The 22283-nt window shown below is 43.5% G+C and overlaps 1 long non-coding RNA gene across 1 annotated transcript in view; it reads right to left on the bottom strand.

Annotated features, from left to right (window-relative positions):
* LOC140695064 (uncharacterized) overlaps positions 1–19616 on the bottom strand; it is a 103269-nt gene extending 83653 nt beyond the window's left edge. The window contains exon 1 of the long non-coding RNA XR_012070746.1: positions 19374–19616. This is a non-coding gene — a long non-coding RNA (uncharacterized lncRNA). The remainder of the gene's footprint in view (positions 1–19373) is intronic.
* Between the last annotated feature and the right edge of the window lie 2667 nt (positions 19617–22283).

Raw genomic sequence — 22283 nt, 5'->3', positions numbered from 1 at the left:
TGGCAAGGGAAGAAAAGGATGAGTTTAGTCCTGGGACAGAGGCAGTGTGAGCAGAGGCCAGAAGGCTGCAGGTGAACTGCAGTAGACCTGGGGCAGGAAGGGATCACGGGGGAGCATATCTCAATTCTCTTCTGTCTCTGCCTCCGGTAGGAGAGATAAAGCCTGCATCCTTCTCACCTGGAACTGTGGGTTCTGGCTGGCAGAAGTCTTACCGACACGGAATGATTATTCAAGACTCTGTGGAAAAAGTCAAGAAATCGAGAGGGAGTAGGGAGCCATCTCCATGAGCCTCTCAAATGTTCCCATATTTATTGTGTATAATCAAAGGAAAAATTCGTTAACAGTTGTGAGATAGTAAGGAGGAAATTCGGGAAAGACAGGATGAGGCAGAGATTGTAGAATATACAATGAGTACAAAGGATTAGTGTATGTTTAGGGAAGTCATGGGGTGAGGGGAACAAGATACACTTTTAGATATGTTCATTACAAAGCACACCACCAGACCAGCCAGGTCTTTGTTTTGAGGATAATAGACTAACAACACACAAGCCCAGCGTTTATAGCTGAGGGTCTCGGTCCTTGCTTTGCAACCAGCAGAGTGCTACCTAAAACCTCAACTACACAAGCAAAGCATTGTCTCTGCTTTTTAAGGAAAGGAGACTGGAGTGAAGATGCACAGGAACTTGCTTGCAAAGCAGTACCAAAGCATATTTTTTCTTCTTAAATTTCAGAGGCGACTGTGCTGTGTTATAATTTGTTAACCCAATCATGGGCTCCCACATGGAACCATTATGGAGGACACCCTAGGATGACTAATCCTGGATGTGGGTCTCTTCCTGCCATCTTCAGCCACTCTAGCAGGGTCTACGCACATCCGAGAATAACGATCCTACGGAACCACCCACTCTCTTAACCCCTGATGCTTGAAACTTAATTTTAGCTCTACACAACTTTCCGTAGAAAAGTTTCAGAAATAAAAGATATAATATTCCTTTTATATCTCATCATATTACTGATTTTTCTGATTGCTCTCTGCTGCTTCTACTTGGTAAAGCACCTCATTCTGCAGCTGAATTCAGTAATTTCCGTTGTGCATTTCTAGCCAGTTTGGGCTCGCTAAATTCTATTGGTCAAATATCGATATACTTAATTGATTTCTTTGTTCATCAATTTCAGCCAGGAGGAGAGGGAGTGTCACTCTTTTCCTCAGCCCACCCTCAACACTTTTCTCATCAACTCAGGCCTCCTGAAAACAAAACAAAGCATTTTTTTCCCTTCTACTCTTTCCACAAACCCAACAGGAAACATCAGTCTGGAGAAAGTATTCAACACAAATTTTAAAACAAAAATCTATAAACCTGAAGCAACTCCATCTCCGAATCATGATACACAATGACATGAGAGTAATTGTGTCAGGCACAAAGCATGAGGGAGCCTGACTACCTGATTTCTATTCTTCAAAGGAAGGAAGATTTTCGTATTTTTTATTATCATTCTTGGTCATTGTTTCTGATTATGCCAAAAAATAGTTTATGAAATAATTATGCACTGCAATAACAGATTTTTAATGTATCAATTTTAGAAGGCATTCAGAGGGGATAGGAAAACCCACCTCTGTAAAAAATGCAAAATTTCTTCCCCTGTTAAGAACACGTATACAAAATGCAACAGAGAATTCAAATTCTTGTGGAGAGGATCAAAACCACAGAATCAAAGCAAAGTCATTACAATGAGTCAATTTAAATTTCACTGGACAAACATGCTCAATGCATACAAATAATTTTAAAGGCACACTGCAAACCATTCACTTAATGATCTGCAGGCTAGAGGAAGAATTTCCCTCTTGAACAGACAACAGAAATCAGTAGGTTGTCCCACCAAACCAGGAGCAGAGAACAATCAGGTTTTTAACAGTTTTGATAAATCAGCATGTTCTAAAGATCAAAATCCAGAAATTTTAAACATTCATTCAAACCACAATGAAACAAGCACTTAAAGAAAAAAAAAACACAAAGAATCTAAGCACAGAGGTCATTTAGATAGATCAATGAGAATTTCTTGTACCGCTGGAAGAAAGAACAGGCTATAACCTTTTACTTGAAAAATAAAACTTCTTTTAAAGATAAATGCTAAAACATATTTCATCTTTCATGTTGCCTTAAAAAATCTGAGGTACTTGTATCTGATCAGAAAAGCAATTCTGAGTAATATTATGTTACAATTCAGTGCCAGTTTGCTCTAGAAGAAAAGAGAAAAGTTACTATTTCTCATTCTGCACAGTTTAAAGAACCTCCCTGTCTCTATATCCTCCCATTTCCTAAGCTCAACCTCCCTAACCCTTCTGAAACAAGTATGAGAAAGTCTTATTCCCAACATGCCAAATGACAAAAGAATATCAATTTATTTATGTAAATATATGCCTACACTTTGAAATGGAGGAGAAAGTTATCAGAAGTCTATATGGAACTTCTTTCTATCTTCCTGATATCACACACACAAACGTTCACACAGACACAGACACATACCCCCTGGATTACTGAGCACTTCACAAGCTTAGTACTTACAACTTGTAGAAGATAACTTTGTAGTTAATTTAAAATACAAAACTTTCAGCTTTTGAAAGTCTTCATCATCTGCTAAACCATCCAAATATCAAAGAGACCCAATTAGCCTTCTCTGTAGAATGTAATTTCCCTTGATGGCAAAACAGACCCTAAGAAGTACTGGATCAAAGATTCGTGTTTATCACTACCTATGATCGTTTTTAAGCACATTAACAGATTCAGAAATGTATGTCTCATCAACATTTATTCCTATTGAATTAGCATACGTGTTCAATTGTCTATACAGTGACTAGGTCCCATGATGGTGTTTAAGAGCTATTTTGTGTATAGCAATATTTATATTCAAGTGCAGAAAAGGAGGGTGTGTTTTACTCAGTTGTAGAGCACCTGCATAGCATGCACAATGTCCTGGCTTCAGTCCCCAGTACCTCCAAAAAAATAAATAAACTAAGTGCATATTTAAAAATAAGAATAGTGCAGCCACTATGGAAGACAGTGTGGAGATTCCTCAAAAGACTAGGAATAGACTTACCATATGACCCAGGAATCCCACTCCTGGGCTTGTACCCAGAAGGAAAACTACTTCAGGATGACACCTGCACCCCAATGTTCATAGCAGCACTATTTACAATAGCCAAAACATGGAAACTACCTAAATGTCCATCAACAGGTGACTGGATAAAGAAGATGTGGTATATTTATACAATGGAATACTTCTCAGCCATAAAAACCGACAACATAATGCCATTTGCAGCAACATGGATGCTCCTAGAGAATGTCATTCTAAGTGAAGTAAGCCAGAAAGAGAAATAAAAATACCATATGAGATCGCTCATATGCGGAATCTAAAAAACAAAAACAAACAAAAACAAAGCATAAATACAGGACAGAAATAGACTCATGGACCGAGAATACAGACTTGTGGTTACCGGGGGGGTGGTAGAGGGTGGGAAGGGATAGACTGGGATTTCAAAATTGTAGAATAAATAAACAAGATTACACTGTATAGCACTGGGAAATATACACAAAATGTTATGATAAATCACAGAGAAAAAAATGTGACATGAGTGTGTATATGTCCATGAATGACTGAAAAATTGTGCTGAACACTGGAATTTGACACAGCACTGTAAAATGATTATGAATCAATAAAAAATGTAAAAAAAAAGAATAAACACAGGGAAATATACACAAAATGTTATGATAAATCACAGAGAAAAAAATGTGACAATGAGTGTGTATATTTCCATGAATGACTGAAAAATTGTGCTGAACACTGGAATTTGACACAACACTGTAAAATGATTATAAATCAATAAAAAATGTTAAAAAATAAAAATAAAAATAAATAAACAAAGTTGCAAAACAAAAAAAATAAGAATAAAGTTATAAAAAAACGCAGACTAAAAACTACTGCAACCTAGGTACTACAATTATACTAAAAAAACAAGTGTTTCTATCAAATATTCACTATATGCCAATCACAGAGACAACCCCAAGTCACCCCTGAAGCTTCACGTGTGATTCTCAACAACCCTACTAAGTAGACACGGATGAGAAACCCGGCTCTGCGGATGAGGAGACGGAGCTCAGAGGAGCCGGGGACGCTGACCGTCCTACTCCGTGTGACACCGCGTCAGCCCAGGGCAAGCGCTGACAGTGCTGCACTGAGGGGACACCCAGCTGCATGGAACCTTGGGGTACTGGGGAGTCCCAGAAAACACTAAAAATTTTTCAGTGAAAAACCAGCTCAAATATATTACACTGTGCCGCATCCCTTAAACAGGGAACGTGAACGAGACCTTTTTGATGCGTCCATGTTCTTTCTGCCATCATCAGTTACTTGCCCTCACTGCGTCACCAGTGATGATCTGGACCCCATATGAAGTGCACTCAGATGGAAGAGCTTTTAATGCTGTTTTATGAAGTTTGTAAGACTCTGTCTATGCCTCACACTGGTGGCCATCCATCACTTCTCACCAGTGTGGACGTACCACCTGAAATCATTCCTTTCTGCTTTTTAAAATCCCTTCATCTACTCCAGACTTTTCAATAGCAAAGAAGCAGCTAAACCACAGACAGTGGACAGCTTTTCACCAAATGGACTCGAACAGCCCATCTGACTACCTGGAAGCCCTTTTCTTCTATTAAACCCACTTCCAGGTATGTCATCATTTTCTGATTGGTTAACTGGGCCTCTGACTGGCCTACTCAGAGAGCTCCCAACCTCACATCCAGGGGTGGGAGAGGACCCTGCTGTTGGGGGAAATCAGTGAGGAAGGTGGACATCCTTCAGCCACGTCTGCATGGGTAGAAGTGCCACAGCGTGCTCAGAAATTATACCGTCATCACCCCTGGGCTCCCATGGACTGGTTTCACATTAACCAAAGTCATGAGACACTGATGCAAGAAAACCAGAAACTTAGCTTATTAATGTAACAGAAGACGTGAATCTATGAACCAGACTGAAATATCAGAGTTCAACCATGAGTACATTTTCTCCTCCACTGCCCGATAACGGGCAGGCAGTCACATGGCAAGCATGGACAGAAACGGAGCAGGAAGGGTTTCTAGATTAACTCAATGAACTAAATTTCTATTATACGAACAGATCTACTGCCCAGAAGACAATTAACGCCAATCACGGTGCACTCTCCATGGACAGCGGCAAGACATGACTATGAGCACCCATGTAACTCTCCTTTCCCTGTCCTTTATAGGCTAACTGATGCACAGAGGTACAAAGATTCAGGGATGCTGATAACGCTAAACACAAAAAGCCCATCTCTGGGAGGCTCAAAACCAGACAGCCAGGGTTTAAATACCAGCTCTGCCAATTACTAGTTCTGTGATTTTGCCAACTTAATTACCCTCTGTGTGCCTCAATTTCCACACTGTAAAACTGGGATAACAATCAAACCTTCCTTACTCGCTTGTTGAGAAGATTGAAGGATTCATTTCTGTAAAATGCTCAGAAAAGAATGTAGCACATTTTGGGTGTTCAACAAATGTCAACTTAATATCAAAGTGATTTACAAGTCTCCCCTCTAATCATCTTATGTGTTTCCTGGCTAGCCTAAGTCCCAAAGAACATCCTTATTTCTCCTTTTATAAACAATTGGGGAGTAACCTTATGTTCCACCCCACCACCTGTTTAAACTGAGGGAGGGGATGCCTCCTAACCACTCTTTTGGGCCATGGAGGGTGCTTCTCCCTTCACACCCCTGGCCCCTGGCCCACAGCTAGCACTCATCACACTAACAGAGTGAGGTGTGAGTCCGGGGAGACAAGCGGGGCATGTGAAACCCTTCCTTTCACTCCAGTGTTGGTCACCATTGGGAAGCACCTGGGATGCTCAGCTCCATGGCAGGAAAGCCCTGTGCAGGAAAGGGGCAGGTCCTCTCAAGGGAAGGCTCGCTGTGGCCCAGAGCTACATGGGAAAGGGTGAGTCTGTATTTCTGGGACACAGTATCATGACACGCATTTTCCCACAGCCTTGAAGTTCATGGAGAACGTGGCTTCATCAGTAACAAAGAAGACATTTATCGCCTGTCTACTCTTTTGTGTCATCTCTCAGTTGGCTGCTGGAGACAACATGTGTATAAGTATTGGATCTCCTTAAGCCCCAAAATATATGAAGCAACAAATAATTCTGTGGCTTAACATTGGTTCAGGGCGACTGTGTAACTGTCCTGACTCTGCTGATGCTAAATTATGGGTATAGGAACTATGGAACCTCCTCAAATATCTTTCATCATAAAAACAGCTCTTCTTATTTTCCTGTTTCTTAGTAATTGCCAAAGACTCCCAAATGATGGCTTCACACAAAACAGCAGCTAAAGTTTAAGAGCCCTCTTGACATACTCACTGTGGTAAACACTGCACATAATTTCTAATTCTCACAATTCTACAATTCATATATGAATGTCCCCATCTCACAGACGAGGGAAAAACTCAAAACGAACTGTCTCAGGCTCACGTGGCTCAGTGGCAGCACGTGCAACCAAACCCAAGTCAAAAAACTACACCCCTTCGTATATGTACCAAATCTCCTACCACCAATTAACACACAGCGGCGGGGTCAAAACTCAGGGAACTCAATACACTTTTCACCTTTAACGTCGTCCAGATGCCGCTTCTAGCTGTTTTATAAAATCCCGGCTCACTGGTTTCTAACACTAGAAGAAAAGCCCGATTTTCCCATTGCTTGCACAGCAAGTCTGAAATGTTCACAGTGAGATGACAGAATAAATCTAAGATATAAGCAGAATAACTTTTCCAGGTAGACACACATAAAAGACATTGGGCTCTTCTGAAGCATTAAGTAAAGAAATCAAAATAAAATAAAGTTATTTAAGCCTTCTTTTACAAACAGGAATGTTAAGACTGTAAGAAGGTGCAACAGTGCCACCTATGGCTAAAATGACCTTCCAGGTTGCCGGGAAAGATGCAACACAAAAATTGCCTGTAGGATCAGAAAGGAGAATCAGATAACTAAAAGCTAATGTAGCATATACTGCACTTTGATTCGGGGGAAGGGAGGGATATTCAGTATTTAATTTGATACTGCTAATACTCCTGAATATAAACAGAAGACATAGGCTCATGGAAACTCATCTTAGAAGAGGAAAGAATCCAGTTCAGCCACTTCATTTTACAGGAGGGGAAACTGAGACATGGAATGTGTCCTCCTGGCAATCGGCAGCAAAGGCATCCTAGGCCTCATGTCTTGCACTATAGCAAAAACCAACAGATCTGTACTACGCCTATGTTCATAAAAGTCACGTTTGTATTTTTCCAACAGTAGGTTATCTAATATCTTGCAAAATACTTCTCAAAGATCCAGGATATCATACAAGTTTGTCGACATACAAAAATATTTATTTACATAATAAAACAGCATGAGCTTTATTCTCTCTATTAAAAAAGTAATGTGTCAAATCAATGTTTTGATATTTTAAACCTGTTAAGAGTGTAGAAAAAAATCAAAATTTTCTTTAATCACAAAAGAGAGGAGCTTATTCCCTGAAAATGATCAATGTGGATTTTTCTAAACTTAATTGATCTGGTCAGAATCCCACGAATTTAAATATCTGAGTGGATGGTTACACGGCAACATAAATTCTGATTTGTAACAATACATATTCTGTGTAAATAATCTTCAAGGTCATCTGATTAAGGCAATTTAACTAGTCCCTGTCTCACTAGAATGATACAGATTTCATTAAAACTTCATACTACACCAAAAAAAAAATGAATCCTTGTTACTTTAAACCATATTCAAATATATCATACATATACATATTAAATATGCATCAGAAATAAGCGACACTCTTTAGTATTCAGAGTTGATCAATCTAAAATATCTGTCATTGTGACAGCACTTTTATTAAGCACCTCTTGTGTTCTTTGTATACAAGGCGTCTAACTCTCACAGTCAGACAAATTAAACAATATTACTAAAATTTCACAAATGAGGAAATGTACTTAAGCCATGAAAACAACTTACATATTCATCAACAGGAAAGAAAAGAGTAAAGACTTTACTTACAATATTCACTGACAATCTTTTCTTCCATATTAAGACTACATAAAACCAATTCAGTCTTTGTAATTATTTCTGTCAATAAGGGCCACTAGAGAAAAACAAGTAACATCAATAGCAGTGGTTGGACTTTCAGAGCCCACTTCTCTTTTGCACTATAATTATTTTTAATGTTATGTTTTTAGTGCTTACAAAGCACTAAAATATAAAATTAACTTTTTAAGTAATTACCTGAGAATTATAAATTTGTGAAAATAAACAATTGTAATTTCTGCCACTCTGTCTCACCTTCTCAATGGTGTCTCTCCTTTGAAGGCATCATCAAGCTGAGATCACTAAACTCGGCCATTTATGGAGTCACAGGTGTTTGGGTAACCACTTAACGGGAGGCTGATTAGAGGAGCAATTAAGAAAGCATCCTGTGCAGCCTGGGTTCCAGCACCGAGCTAGCCACAGCCTGCTGCATGTAATTTGGGACAAGCTGCTCCATCTCTCAATCCCTCAGCTGCAAAAAAGGAGACACTGATACCTACAATCAAACACCTGCTATGAACTAAAACATGAGGAAAGCATTTTAGCCTTAGGTAGGTGTCCACTCACAGCGAGTTTGGTCATTATGATGATGAGGATGCCTGTTAATAAATTAAGCTAGACCACAAAGGAGAAATCACCTTAAAGGAGAAGCATTTTAAGTCAATGAGCATTTCTTTTTGGATGGATTGAACAATATTCTATTGATTTTTTTAATAAACCAAATTTTGTCCATTAATTATAGATTTACAGGTTCATGGACAAGTCTCCAGAAAAAGAATTAGAGGCCTCTAAACTCCGTAAATTAAGAAAGTAAATTAAAAAAAAATCAGGGAGGAGGTTATACCTCATGTGGGAGAGTATGTGCTCAGCATACATGAGGCACTCAGTTCAGTCCCCAGTAACTCCATTTAAAAACTTTGTTTTTTAAGAAATGGGGAATTAAAGCAAAAAGATGGAGGAATACAGACTTTTTTAGAGACTCATCTCAGATTTAAGATGGGGAAGATACCATCTATTTCTCAGAGGAAATTTTGAGGACTATGTAAACTGGATCTGAGATATCTAGTTCTTTAACATTATTCATGAATTCATATTACCAAGTCATAAACTACCTGATAATCAACAGTGGTGATACTGATCATAACAGCTGCCATCACGGATCGAGCTCCGGCTAGGACTGCTCTGTTCTGACATCTCTGCCCCTGAGGCCTCACCAGACTGACAGCACTAAACTAGGTCATTCATGAGCACCTCGTGTAAGTCCTCCATTTGTGCTTCTGACTCTCCCCTCACCAGCTCCTCTGAGGGAAGCACTGTTATCATCTTACCCACTCACAGATAAGGTGACTGAGGCACAGAGGCTAATCCCATTCCAGGTCACATTGGCATTAAAGGACGTCTGTATTTCTGCTGTTTTGCTTTTGACAAAGGAATCTGAGATATCAATTCAAGGCAGACTGTTAAATAATCAAGTCTGTCAGGTCTTCACCTCAAAGAGCAGATACTATAAATTCCTGATGTAGGATGAGGCTGCCGCCACAAACTGACTCAGCTTGAAATTAATATCCAAGATGAAACAGCGGATACACGTAAATATTCACGATTGTCGGTCTGCTCACGGGTCTGGGCCCTTCACTGCCTGAACGGGGGTGCAATCCCCACCCGTGTCTGGGAGAGATGCACGGTGCTTCCCGGGCTCAAACAGGCTTCACGGGCTATTTCCTCCCACAGACTGGCCTCAACGATTAAAAGCTCTCAAGGTTTTTACATCATGCAAAACAAAAAGACATTTCTGCAGATGGAGCACTTTCTTAGGCTTAAATCTTTTTTTGCCTACACTCACCCAGGGGGAAAAAAGAAACATGACTCTGCAAAGTCTCTGACCCTCACCACTCACAGGAGTAGAACAGCCACAGCAGAAGATGGCTCTTCACATTGCAGGATGAGAACAAAATAAAGATGCCCCAACAACAGGCACTCCCAGACACAGCGCTCAGCAGTCTTCTGCACAATCACGGTTGTGTAGCACCCATCACCTTCTATTTCCAGAACACTTCATCACCCCTAAAGAATCCGCCTATCACTAGCAGTCACTCCCTAATCCCCCTCCAACCAGCCCCTTCCAGCCATCACCTGCTCTCTGCCTCTGCATGTGCCTTTTCTGGGCATTTCAGATCACTGAAATCAACAATATTTGACCGTTTGTGTCTGCTTCCTTTCAATTAACAAGCTGTTATCAAGGCTTGTATATTTTGAAGTGGTATCAGCATCTCTTTCTTTTTTTTTTTTTGAAAACGTTAAAGATTATTAGAAGGTGGTAAGCACTATCAAAAAGAGTAGAGTGGAGCATAAGTGATTGGGTTTCAAAGGGAAAAGTGTGGGTTGAACAGTCAGGGTGGACTTCCAAAAACAGGTGGCCTTTTTCATTTTCCTCTTTTTTTTTTTCTTTTTTATTCACTCTTACGTGTGAATAATCTTCCACTACATGGAGATACTACATTCTGTTCATCCATTCAGCAGCTATTTATGGACGAGTTCCAGAAAAATGAGTGTAAGGGTTGACTAGCATGGATGGCATTTAAGCAAAGGGCAAAATGTGCTTTCAAAAAAAAGCCAACAAACAGAGGCACAAGGAAATTCAGTGCGTTTCTGAGCAAAGTGCTTGCTTGCTTCGGCAGGACTACCGTGCAGGACTGTGGCGGATATTGGCAGGAGTCACGGTGTGGGAGAAACATGAGAAGACTCCCCACTGCAAGTAGCTCAGACAATTCTCCTCCCTCATCCTGTATTGTTAGAGCAATGTTTCTAGGTTACTCTTATTTCAAGTAATAGCACTTTAACTGCACATCTGATCATCTCCATCAGACCACCTTTCCTCCAAGCAACAGAAAAGCATTCAATGACCTGAGCAGCTCCAGGACATAATGGTGATGGATTAGGGAGTCCTGCAGCATTCCAGCCTGCAGGCACAAACCCCACATGTGCCCTGGTGATGTCCAGAAAATAAAATGCATGGAAATATCTCACTGTTTTTACACGACATCTGCCCTCAATTTGCCCCAAAATCATGCTCGCAAAGCACTAATCAGCCCTCTCAATACAAAAATAAAAAAGCTAAGAAGACAAATTTAGGCTCTTTCATTGAAAACCAGCAACCATCACTGCCAGTATCTGAGCTGGAATGCTCCTGACTTTGAAAACCACTGCGCAGTTACTTTTCAAGCGTAAAACTCATATATGTATTCCATGTAGATGATATTGCAGTAGGATTTTTCTTTTCAAAATTTCCAGTTGCAACATTAGCACAAGAAAGTTTATGTATAGGCTTTAAAAAAATCAATTATCCTCCACTTTCTTAATTTTGAACTAATTATTATTTTATAAATGTGGCTATGCTGCGTATTATAAACCGTTTGATTTCTGAAAACAAGACCTTTATGACCTCACTATTTCAGAGAAAACTTTAACGATTCTTTGAGAGGTGGGGCCTGGGGTGCTCACTAACAGCTCTTTAAATACTGACAAGGATGTGCTATTAAGTAATGCAAAGGCTCTAACTCCACATTAGCTCAGAAAGCAAAGAAACTACACCAAAGACTTCCTTAAATATTTTATATATTTCTATTCTTTTGAATATTAAAGTTCTTAAATGATATGATTTTTTTGAAAAAGACAACAGCTGTATTAAATTTCCTCTCACCAAGAAAGCAATCTTTATGAAGTAAAAAACCCCTATGGAAATCGAAATGACAGGACGTTTCTAGCTAAGTGAACATCCAGATCTGAACACAAACCTAAATCCTATCAGATCTCACTCGAAGGAGCTCTACAAAGTCCTGGCAACCCTGGAAATTAGCTCTTTTGTTCCAAATGTTGGCTGAGCTAAGATCATCACACTAGGCAGGGAAGGAGAGAAGAGGAAAATCCACCTGGCGGCCTCCATCAGTTTTCTTCCAGCCACAAAATGCCTCTAGGTCGGCCCGCTAACAAGTACCCCAATAAGGAAAGCCGGCATCCACACTGCCCCTGCCATCCCCAAGTAGCCCCGATGCCCATATCCCAGCCTGTGAATGGTCTTCTAATGATCCCCCAGTTGGTGGCACCCACCCCCTCTTCCCCGCTATACAAACACAGAGAGCCACGGCAGCCTTCCCAAATCACAAATTTGATTACATCAACCCCCACTTCAAACCCTTTAGAGGCTCCCTGTTAGAGTTCTAGCCCCACCCCAGACCCTGCTCGCCCATCCTCACCTAAGTACACAGGTCCCCAGTGACCACAGGGGCCCCTGACCTGCTCCTACTTCCCACTTGCTCCAGTCTCATTTTGACTGTTTCCCAAGGAAGCCTTCCCTCCCTCCAACCTCCACAATTTGTTCCTCTCTTCCTAGAACATTCTAGGCTAAGTCAACTTCTGACAATGCTAAGCTCTCAAGAAGCAAATACATTTTGCTTACTAATGTGGCTACACGCTCTCTCCCCTAGACTCACAGAAGTGCACGTGTAATGTATAAATGAATGACCGGTTGGGTCTCAAAGGGACAGACATAACTGCTCTCGCCCGTCCCGATCCTTCGGTCTGTAGAATATCAGAAGCAAAACCAGAAGTACCTTTCCTGAGGGTCACTTCTGTTGACACCCTTCACTGCCTACTGTGTCAGTTCTAGTAAAACTCAAATTCTTCCAAAGCCCTACATCCCGGACTCTCTCCAGTGTCCTCCCCAGCAGGGGCTCCCTCCACCCTGGACCGCACAGGGCACTCTCCACGGGTGCCCACGCCAAAAGCCTCCAGGCCTCTGCCCGGGCTGCACCTGCGATCTGAGACACATTCTTGACTCCTTCTCCTGGCTGACTCTTACTCTGTCCTCACAACTGAATGTAGAGCCCATTTCTTCCAGGAATTCCTCTCCGATAATGTCCTTTAGGTCTTGTCTGGTCTCTATCTATAGCAGCAGTACATGGTGACCAACTGGGTGTTTGCCCGCTCCTTTGAGACCACGAACACTTGGGAACCACGTGGGAAGGAGTGAGAGATTACAAGACGGTTGAGGGAAGCAAAACGCAGAAATCACAGTCCAAGTCCCAAATTCAAGGATACTTTCTCAGAAAAAAAGTATAAACTATTTCACACGTGTGCAATTTGGCTACTATTTTTGTGGCATGGGGACAGCAAGAACTTGGTGTTCTAGTCCAAAACCTAGGTTACATGCAAAGAAATGTATATATTCATATCCAAAGAAAACCAGAGCTGCTCAACAACAGTTTGCAGTTAGAACTGAAAGGAACTTTGATAAAGGCAATCTCTCTCTCTCTCTCTTCTTTCTTTTCTGGCATCATATAATTTTAGAAGTTTTTGCGTGACTAACAGACGTCTACAGCCCGTGATTCTGCACTGAAGTGTTTGGGGCTGAGGAAGACCAGATTAGATTCACTCTGTAAATGCAATCACACCAACACACTGATAGGTGCCGTGGTGGTGAAACTGATGTTCCAAAGCAGGCAACCTTATTCGGTAAGGGAACTCTAAATAGAAAGGAAGAAATGCAATGTCCTATACTGAATTTCATTTGCTATATGGGCCATTAACTGATAGTATATCTTGACTAATGAAACCCAAAAATAAATTGTCAATGTCGGTTTTCTTCATCTGACCATTTTATGCTAACATCGGTTATTAAATCCTCACTCCATACGGAAGCTCAGGCCTATGCTGCAGCACAGTTACACCCCGTGGAAGAAAGCCGACCAAGGGAGAATTGGAGAGTTTCCCTTTAGAAGCTGCGAAGTGTGGTTTTACACCTGTATATCATTTGCAACCACATCATCGACAATGGAGTTAGACGTTACCTCTGTGGGGCGAAAAGCACTGCATGCTTCAGAACCATCAAAGAACGCTGAGCTTTGTGAAACAGTCCAGAGGCACTTAAATCATACTTTTTCTGAAAGGCTCCAAATCTGACCCACTTCACCATTCCAGGTATAACAGGGAAGTACTGGAAACAGTAGAGAGAACATGCCCTTGAAGTCTGACAAGGCTCTGCTTGAATCCTGCTACAGCATTTATCAACCGCTAAACAAACCAATTCCTTAACCCCTCTGAGAAGGCTTCCCAATCCCCAAAAGGGGGCTGTCAGCGCCTACCTGGGAGTCATGGATGTGAATGAAACACGCAAGTAGGGCGGCCGACTGCTACCTGACACGGGGCCTGGCAAGTTTCCCTCCGCTGCCCTTCTGCCCCTTTAAACTTGCACTGATCCCCCTGGTAAGGATCAAGTCCCCGGAACAGACTGCCCGTATCTTCTGTGTATCCCTGGATACATGACTTACACTTAGGAGGCCAGAAAAACAACTGCCTCCTCCCAAGTCACTAACAATATTCTTAAGAGTCTGGGTATTTTTAACTCTATTTTTCAGGGAGACTATTCCAGAAATTTCCAAGCACCATTCTCCAGGTTGGCTCCCCTCCCAGTGCCCATCCTTCTTACCTCAGATCCTCTGTCTGACTGCCTCCTGTTCATGGGAAAGCGAGTCCGGTAAGGTGGGGACTCCCTAGGCCTCCCTCCCTCCCTCACAGGTGACTGTGAATACCTTCACCCCACTCCAACTCCAGCTTCTGAGGATTCTAACCTTCCGTATCCTGCAGCCTCTGCACCTTCCTAAGATGCACACGTGGCCAAGACTCTCCCTTTGGATTTCTTTCTGGCTGGCCCTGCTGACCCCCAGGCCCCTTAAGGATAAATGGGATTGCTCTGAAAATGACAAACGCCGCTGGCTGACACACCAAAGCTGCATGGTCTGGGCTTTCCTCCAACCGAGGCACAGCCCTCCCCTCCCTCAGCCTCAGTCTGCAGCTCTCGAGATGATCTAATTCACATGCAAGGCTGTGAACACCAGCTAAGAATGACGACTCCCAACTTGTATCTCTAGTCCAGCTCCTTCACCTGAGCCCCAGTCTCATAGAGCCGAGTGCCTCTTTGAAGTCCTAACTTGGATGAAAAATGGCATCTTAAAAATGCCTCATGTCCACCATTTACTCTGGAATTCGATTCCTGGCAGGTACCTCCCAGACTCCCCATTTTAGTAACAGCCTCAGCACCCACCTAGTTGTCTCAGGTCACATTCAATTTCCACTGTTCCCTCCCCCCGGCCCTGCCCTGGAATCAGTCCTGTTATTTTCGCCAATAAGCTGATCTCAAGTGTGGTTTTGCAGGGACCATGGCCGGAAACACACAAGCTCACAGCATGGTTCACTAACAGTCCGCCGTAGGGTGCTCCCTGGAGGGGGAGGCATCTCCTGCCGCTGGTCACCTCAGAAGGCACTGGATTCTCACACAGGAGGCCCAGGAGAAGGGACTCAAGATTTTCCCGTGGTCTGAGCTTTGAAGGGCCCGAGGTCTGGGGGAGCTCCTAATTAGCAGACACACTTGCCAGTGAGCAAATGAGGATGGGGGAACCCACGCAAGGCTGTTATCACTCCAACTCCTGGGCTCTCGGGAGCCACGGGAAAGACCTGTGTCCAGTGTACGGCCCAGCCATCACAGATCCCAGCCTGCATTTGCCAACCCGGACAGCCTAGACTCCATCTACTTGCGACACTTACTTCTGTTCTGTTCCCCACCCAGAATGTGATGGACTCATTCAGATATTCTGGCCTGTCTCAAGCGAGACAAATTCAGTGAAAAATGAAGTGTCCACATTTGGACCAGAGCATGAAAGGAGAAACAAGGCCTCATGGTCAGCATGATGGTGGTGGCCACAACCTTCCACCGGGTGAGATGAACCATGGTGAGGGTGAGAATCCAGGGTCCTAGGTCGGCCAAATCATCTTCCTTCACGGTTGTCTGGGGTGTTGGAGACTGACTACCACAAACTAACGACACGGCTGTCAGTGGTGGATGTCAGCTGCAACAGAAACGGATTCAACTCTTTACTGCCAACATGGGTTAAAAGTAAAGGCCGGGGCAGGGAGGTCTGCACGGCTGCTGAGGCAAACCACAGACCCATCTCTGAATGCCCACTGGCTGGAGCAGAGAGGAAGCTACGGCCCTGTTAGCTGTCCCTGTGTCCAACAGATCCAGGTGAGCCAGCTACTTAGGAGAAGGTCATGTTGTCCTGATACCCAGAAAAACCAGCCTCGTAAAGGGAACAAATAGTGTCATGGATTTTAGACCCAATTCTGCCCCTTTATGAAGGCAAAGTAAAGTAAATGGCACGGGGAAGTTGAATGCAAAAAAAAAATTTAAAGAACCAAACGGTGACTGCTTCCTCCAACAGCGTCCCCTGCAGCTGTCACCTCCGTGGCGGCCACTTCCTCACCAGTGACCGCCGGCCATGAAGCGCCGTCACGCACATCACACAGCGACAGCCAGGAACCGCGTGCCGAGCACGTTTGTGTAAAAGCAGGAATCGAGCAAAATGCTGCAGAGTTTGACCTTACAAGTTTAAATACTCCATGAAAAGAATCCCTGAGCAGCCGACTAAATCAATTCGCATCTTACTTCTTCAAAACAATCAAACAAATTTAATAAGGGCGCATTTGTCACCAAATAAAAGGAGGACCAAACAGGTCCCTCAAAGCAAGGATTTTAACAGGTATCTAACACCAGTGGGTAATGTGCTAACAAAGCAAATATTCCAAAACATTAGAAAATACAAAATGACTAGGATAATACATGGATCAAGACAGATATTAAGATTTTGCTTTTTAAAGCGATGGAGACAGTATGGAGGGCAATCTGGCTATTTCCCATGCAGGGTGTGCACAGCCCACATTTTCAGATGCAACAACATGCTCACTGGGCAGTACAAATGAAAAAGGAATAAAGAAAAAGGAAAAGAGGAACAAGAGAAAATTAGAAACACACAAGAACAAAAATGATTTTGACAGCATGTACAAGAATTTACGTGAGTGTGTGAGGCCAGGGACGAGGGGATGGTGAGACCCACCCTCACCCCCTGCTCCAGGGAAAGCAGGGACCTGAGGGGAGCGGCGCTGCCGGGGGACCCCAACGTGGTCAGCGCCCCTAACCAAAATTCCACCTACAAGCTTCAAGGCAGCTTTTGAGCTACAAATTGTGGTCGCATTTCAGTCTGGACCGTTTCACTCACTTCCACCAAGAGTAGCAGGAGAGAATTAGGCTCTGCTCCTGTACCAAAGAATTGTTTAAATAATTAATGACTGTGGAATACTAAAAGCAACAATGGGGTAAAAGTGACTGGAGGAGAATGTGCTTGACCCGAGCTCACTGGCCGCGTTATCTCACTGACGTTCAGAAGCTGGCTGAGCCCTTATGGTACCAGAACAGACAGACCCAAAAGGAGGGAGGTTTAATGCGCTGCTGTATATCGATACTGGGAGCCATGCCTGGTACACGAGGTTCTGGGTAAACAATGGGGACAGTGTCAACCACTGTGGGCTAATTACACATCCGGATACTCCGCCAAGTCCCAAGGGCAGACTTCAAAAGACAAAAACAATCTGGCATTCTCTGGTGGGGCTGCAGACTCAGAGACAAGCATTTGTTGAGCAAAAATATCACCAGTGCCTCCTATGACAAAAGAGGAGGCACTGGCGTGGGGGCTGGGGCAGGGCTCCAGGCTTCCACTGCTCACTCACCAGTCTGTCCAGGGGGAGAAGTGGTCCCTGCTTATGTTGCACCGATGCACCTACCTTGACTAATGCCTGGGGCCTCAGCAGGTGTTGACAGGAGAGGTGAACGGAGCCAGACTTGGTGTAGCACGGTGCTGGCAGCTATGCCCTCAGCAGTGCCCAGGCTCCTATACATGCCAGCTCATCTTAAGAAGCAGATGGGGAGTGCGGGCATGTAGATCACAGGGCCCTGAGAGGACAAGTACAGATCATGGCTACAGCAAGCCTCTCCCCTTCCTTAAGTCATAGAGGTATGTCTGGGAGGAACAGAAAATTCATCCAGAGCCCGCTACATTGTCTCTCGCAGGTGGGACTCGTGTCCCCTGTGCTTCTCACCCACAGGGCTGGTCTAGACATTCTTTTTATCAATTCTCTAGCATCTTCTCCTCCCACTTACCAACAACCAGAGAGTAGGATCTTATCTTAGCTAAGTTCAAGAGTCACAGAGCACTTCCTTCACAGCGGGCCCAGAAACATGTGCCAGGTTCTCCGACCGTCACCTGTGGGACCACCATGAGCCCTCTCCAGACTCAAGGACAGAGGCCGTAGGCCGGGGGAACACAGCTTCCCTCACTCTCCCCAGCAAAGGTTTCCACGTCTCGGAAAAGGCATCTCACCCTCTTCTGCCTGAGGGACAGCACAACAGATACACCGGGAAACAGAGCTGAAGTTGGGGGGGTAGGCAGCCCAGAAGAGCTCGTCTGTACTTCCGAGGCAATGTGGGGCCGTTGACTTAATCACAGGGAAAAAGTGAGAATGAACATTTCCCTGCTCTGTCCCATACACCGTGATACGCCTTTCCCGGCATAAGGAGTTCATTCGGAAGTCCCCGGCGGTGTTTCTGATGTCCTAACTTGGCATGGAGGCTGTCGGGCAAGAAGAGAGGGCCTGAGCAGAATAGGTGCTGGGCCTGGGAGGCAGGAGACACCGGCTCCAGCCCCAGCTCAACCAGCTCCTCGTTCCGCCTCTCGGGGTTCAGCATCTCATCTATAAGCAAAGGGATGAGACTGTCCCAGGACAGGCTGCCCAAAAGAAATGAAATGAGAGCCATGTAAATAACGTTTCCCATTTGCCACGTTTAAAATGGTAAACAAAGAAACAAACCAACAAACAAAAAACAAATACTAGAAACTGATTTTAAGAACAGATCTTACTTAATCTACTGTATGTAAAATACTATCATTTTGACATGTAAGCAATATAGGAAGTAAAGAGAAAGTTTATATACTTTTACTAGACAAGCCTCAGTGTCTGATGTGCATTTGACCTACAGCACATCTCAGCTCAGTCCAGCCTCCTCCCCAGTGCTCCTAGCATCAGTGGCTTTGGCTACTTTATTGGACAGCAACCCCAGGGGTCCCACCATGGTCATGGCTGTAAAGCGGGAGTAAGTGTCCACACTAACCCTAAAAGGATCTCTCTGAAACAAAGGTGGATTCACTTTGAAATGTCTGTAAACCGGCGGGCTGCATCTCCATCCCCCCTTGGCTACAAGACAGACTTCTTCCTTGCTGATCCCTTTCTGGATGTAGGGAAGCAATCCGGCACAAAGCCAGGGTGGACTGGCCTCCAGGTAAACTTACCTGCTGTCTGTGTCCAGTCCCATGAAGTCCTCCTTCTCAAAGGGGATGCAGGGGAGGGGGATCTTGTCCCCAGAATTCTTGGGGCCACCATCCAGCCACTTGGACTTGAGCAAGATGAAGAGTGACTCAGTGAAGTCCTCGATCCTCTTCTCCACCACCCTGCAGTCCTCTAAATTTGAAGGCAACGTCGGTGCGCGGCTGCTCGACTTCCTCCACATGCAGTACAAAGACAAAGAGCTGAGAGTCATTATCGAGGTGCCATACAGCTCCTCTGCACGTGGAGCTTCTCCAAGGCCTTGGCAGAGAGACAGTCGGTAATGGTGACAAGGCCCACGACCTTGCAGTGTTTCTGGAAGATGCTCCACCCATTCTCGGGCACATAGCGGTGCCTGTAGTGGATACAGAGTGTCCACTGGGAGCCACATGGGCTGATATGGCTCACCGAGGTGAGTAGCTGATAGATGCAAAAGAAATTCTCCTCTGAGATGATCTCCATGGTTTGGACTACAACGGGAAGAGTCTGGTGGTCCTCAGCACACTGCACGTATTCAGGGATGCTTATGTTGCAGGCCCTGCCGAGACAGGAGAGGAGATCGAGGTACATACTCTGCTGTGTGCTATGGGCCCATCTGGGTTGCGGTGACCTGGTGTGTACCAGACAGAAGGCAAGGGAAGCCAAAGCAAATCCGGGGGTACAGTTTGTCCTCAGAGTCTGCACATGGCTACTGTAGCTCGGATCACATTACCCAGTTTTTGGTCTAGGCTTCCTGCCCCTGCAGAGAAGTGTCATTTCTTATTTTATATTTCCAAGCACCTAGCAAGGCTCTGATATAAAGTCACTACTCAAAAATGCTGAATAAAGAAATGAACAAAGGATATGCTTTCCCCAAACCCCTTCAGCAGAATATAAAGTAAAGGACCACAGTAGGATCAAAAGATCTGGAATTCTATTCAATTTATTTGAACCCCTTAGCTTCATAGTAATGGATAAGAAAACTTGCCTTGGGGTAGAGGGTACTGTTCATTGGTGGAGCACATGCTTAGCATGTACGAGGTCCTGGGTTCAAACCCCAGTACCTCATTTTAAAAAATCAAACAAATAAATACACCTAATTTCCCTCCTGAAAAAGTATTTTTTAATTCAAAAGTCAAAAAACACCTTGCAATTGACACAACATTGTAAACTTGACTATACATCAATTAAAAAAAAATCCTTGCCTTGCAAGAATATATCTGGATTACGGATGTTTGCAAATGTAAAATGCCTAGGGTACCACCTGCATAAAAAGTGGTGACTGTACAAATGTACTATCCCCCCTTTATGAGCTATTCTTCCTTTGGGGGAGTTATAACCTCTCAGAGCTAATTTTCTCAGTTTAAAAAATATAAAAATTACCTGGTTCTCAGTACTGCTGAAGAATCAGATAACCCTAAGAAAGCATCTGACCCACAGAATTTACTCAATAAATGTTTTTTGAATGAATGAATAAACAAGCAAAGTGAATGCTGCTCCCTGCCAAAGACCATCATAATGATACTTCCTGGAAATCCCAAGCCCACGTTCACCAGACTCTGCACTAACAATGTGGGTGACCTGGGCAGGCCTTTGTGCTTCTCTAAGCCCCAATTTAATCGTGGATAGAAATGAGGGCAATAACACAAACCTCAAATTGTTAGTGAGTCATTAATGAATTGTACCCCAATATTGCAAGATGGAACCATTAAGGAAAACTGGGCAAAGAGTCCATAGGCTCTCTCCATATTATCTCTTACTACCACATGGGAATCTACATTACATCTCAAAATAAAAAGTCTAATTTTTTAAAAAGGTTTTCGAGGTTAGGTGAGCTCACTGTCTCAAATAAGGAACACACAGTACAAATAGGACAATGCCCAGCCCATGAGATACACTCATTTAACATTCCCACTGAGCCCACTAGTCCCTCCAACTTCTAATGGTGTCCACTTCCAAGAGCCCATGTGACCATCCTTGTTCTAATTTTCTATTTGTAATTTTTTTCTTTTCATTAAATAGAAACACCCAATTCCATAGAATTCTTACCAGATATCATGATGGCAGCCCTTCAAAACCTGACCACAGAGATCATGATGGCAGCCCTTCTTGGTGAAACAATAAAATGAATAGCCATTTTCACAAGACCTCTGAGTAAATCTACTAGGGAACTTCATCCTGGACTGAGGAAGAGGACTGGGGAGGAGGGGGCATTCAGGGGCACAGAGAATCATGGGCCACCTGTCCCACGATGGACTTTAGACTCACCCTCCCCCTTCAGGAACTACTAAATACACACAGACAGAGTGCTATGGACAAGATTTTTTTTTTTTAAAACAAATCCCTGAATCTCTAGCAGGTCTTGTTTCTACCCATACACAAATGGCTTATGTGCATAATGTTTCACAAAAGCCTTAAAATATTATCACCCCAACTTGACACATCAAGAAACTGAGGTAGAGTAGTTTATCACATACTACAAGATTAGAGAGAGGCCACGTCAGACACCGTATTTAAATCCAAGCCCCTGCTCCAGTGCTCACACTAGAAAGTGTGACATACTGCCCCTTTCCTGCCCTCTCCCTGCAATCAATCTCTGAAGAGTCTTTTCTGTGTCACCTGGAATCACAATCACATTCATTTTCCACAAAGAGCTATGTCACTCCTTGGAGGACTTTTCAAAATCTAAAGGGTTGGTTTGAGAGGAGAGATTTGCATTTTCTGTTTCTCAAAGGAAACATGGCTTTAAAAGAAACTGAAAAGTAGTTATCTAGTCTAAGCCCTCATTGTGCAGAGAAAAAACCGGAGGCTCAGAAGAGATGAGGAAAGGGCCTTATTAACAAATATTGCCTCAGTGCAGCACCAAGCCAGACCTGGCACTTCTAGGGGAGGATCTG

Source organism: Vicugna pacos, unplaced genomic scaffold (assembly GCF_048564905.1).
Source record: "Vicugna pacos unplaced genomic scaffold, VicPac4 scaffold_129, whole genome shotgun sequence".
NCBI lineage: Eukaryota > Metazoa > Chordata > Mammalia > Artiodactyla > Camelidae > Vicugna > Vicugna pacos.
Note: the sequence above shows the minus strand (reverse complement) of the source record. Positions and strands in the feature narration are given on the sequence as shown.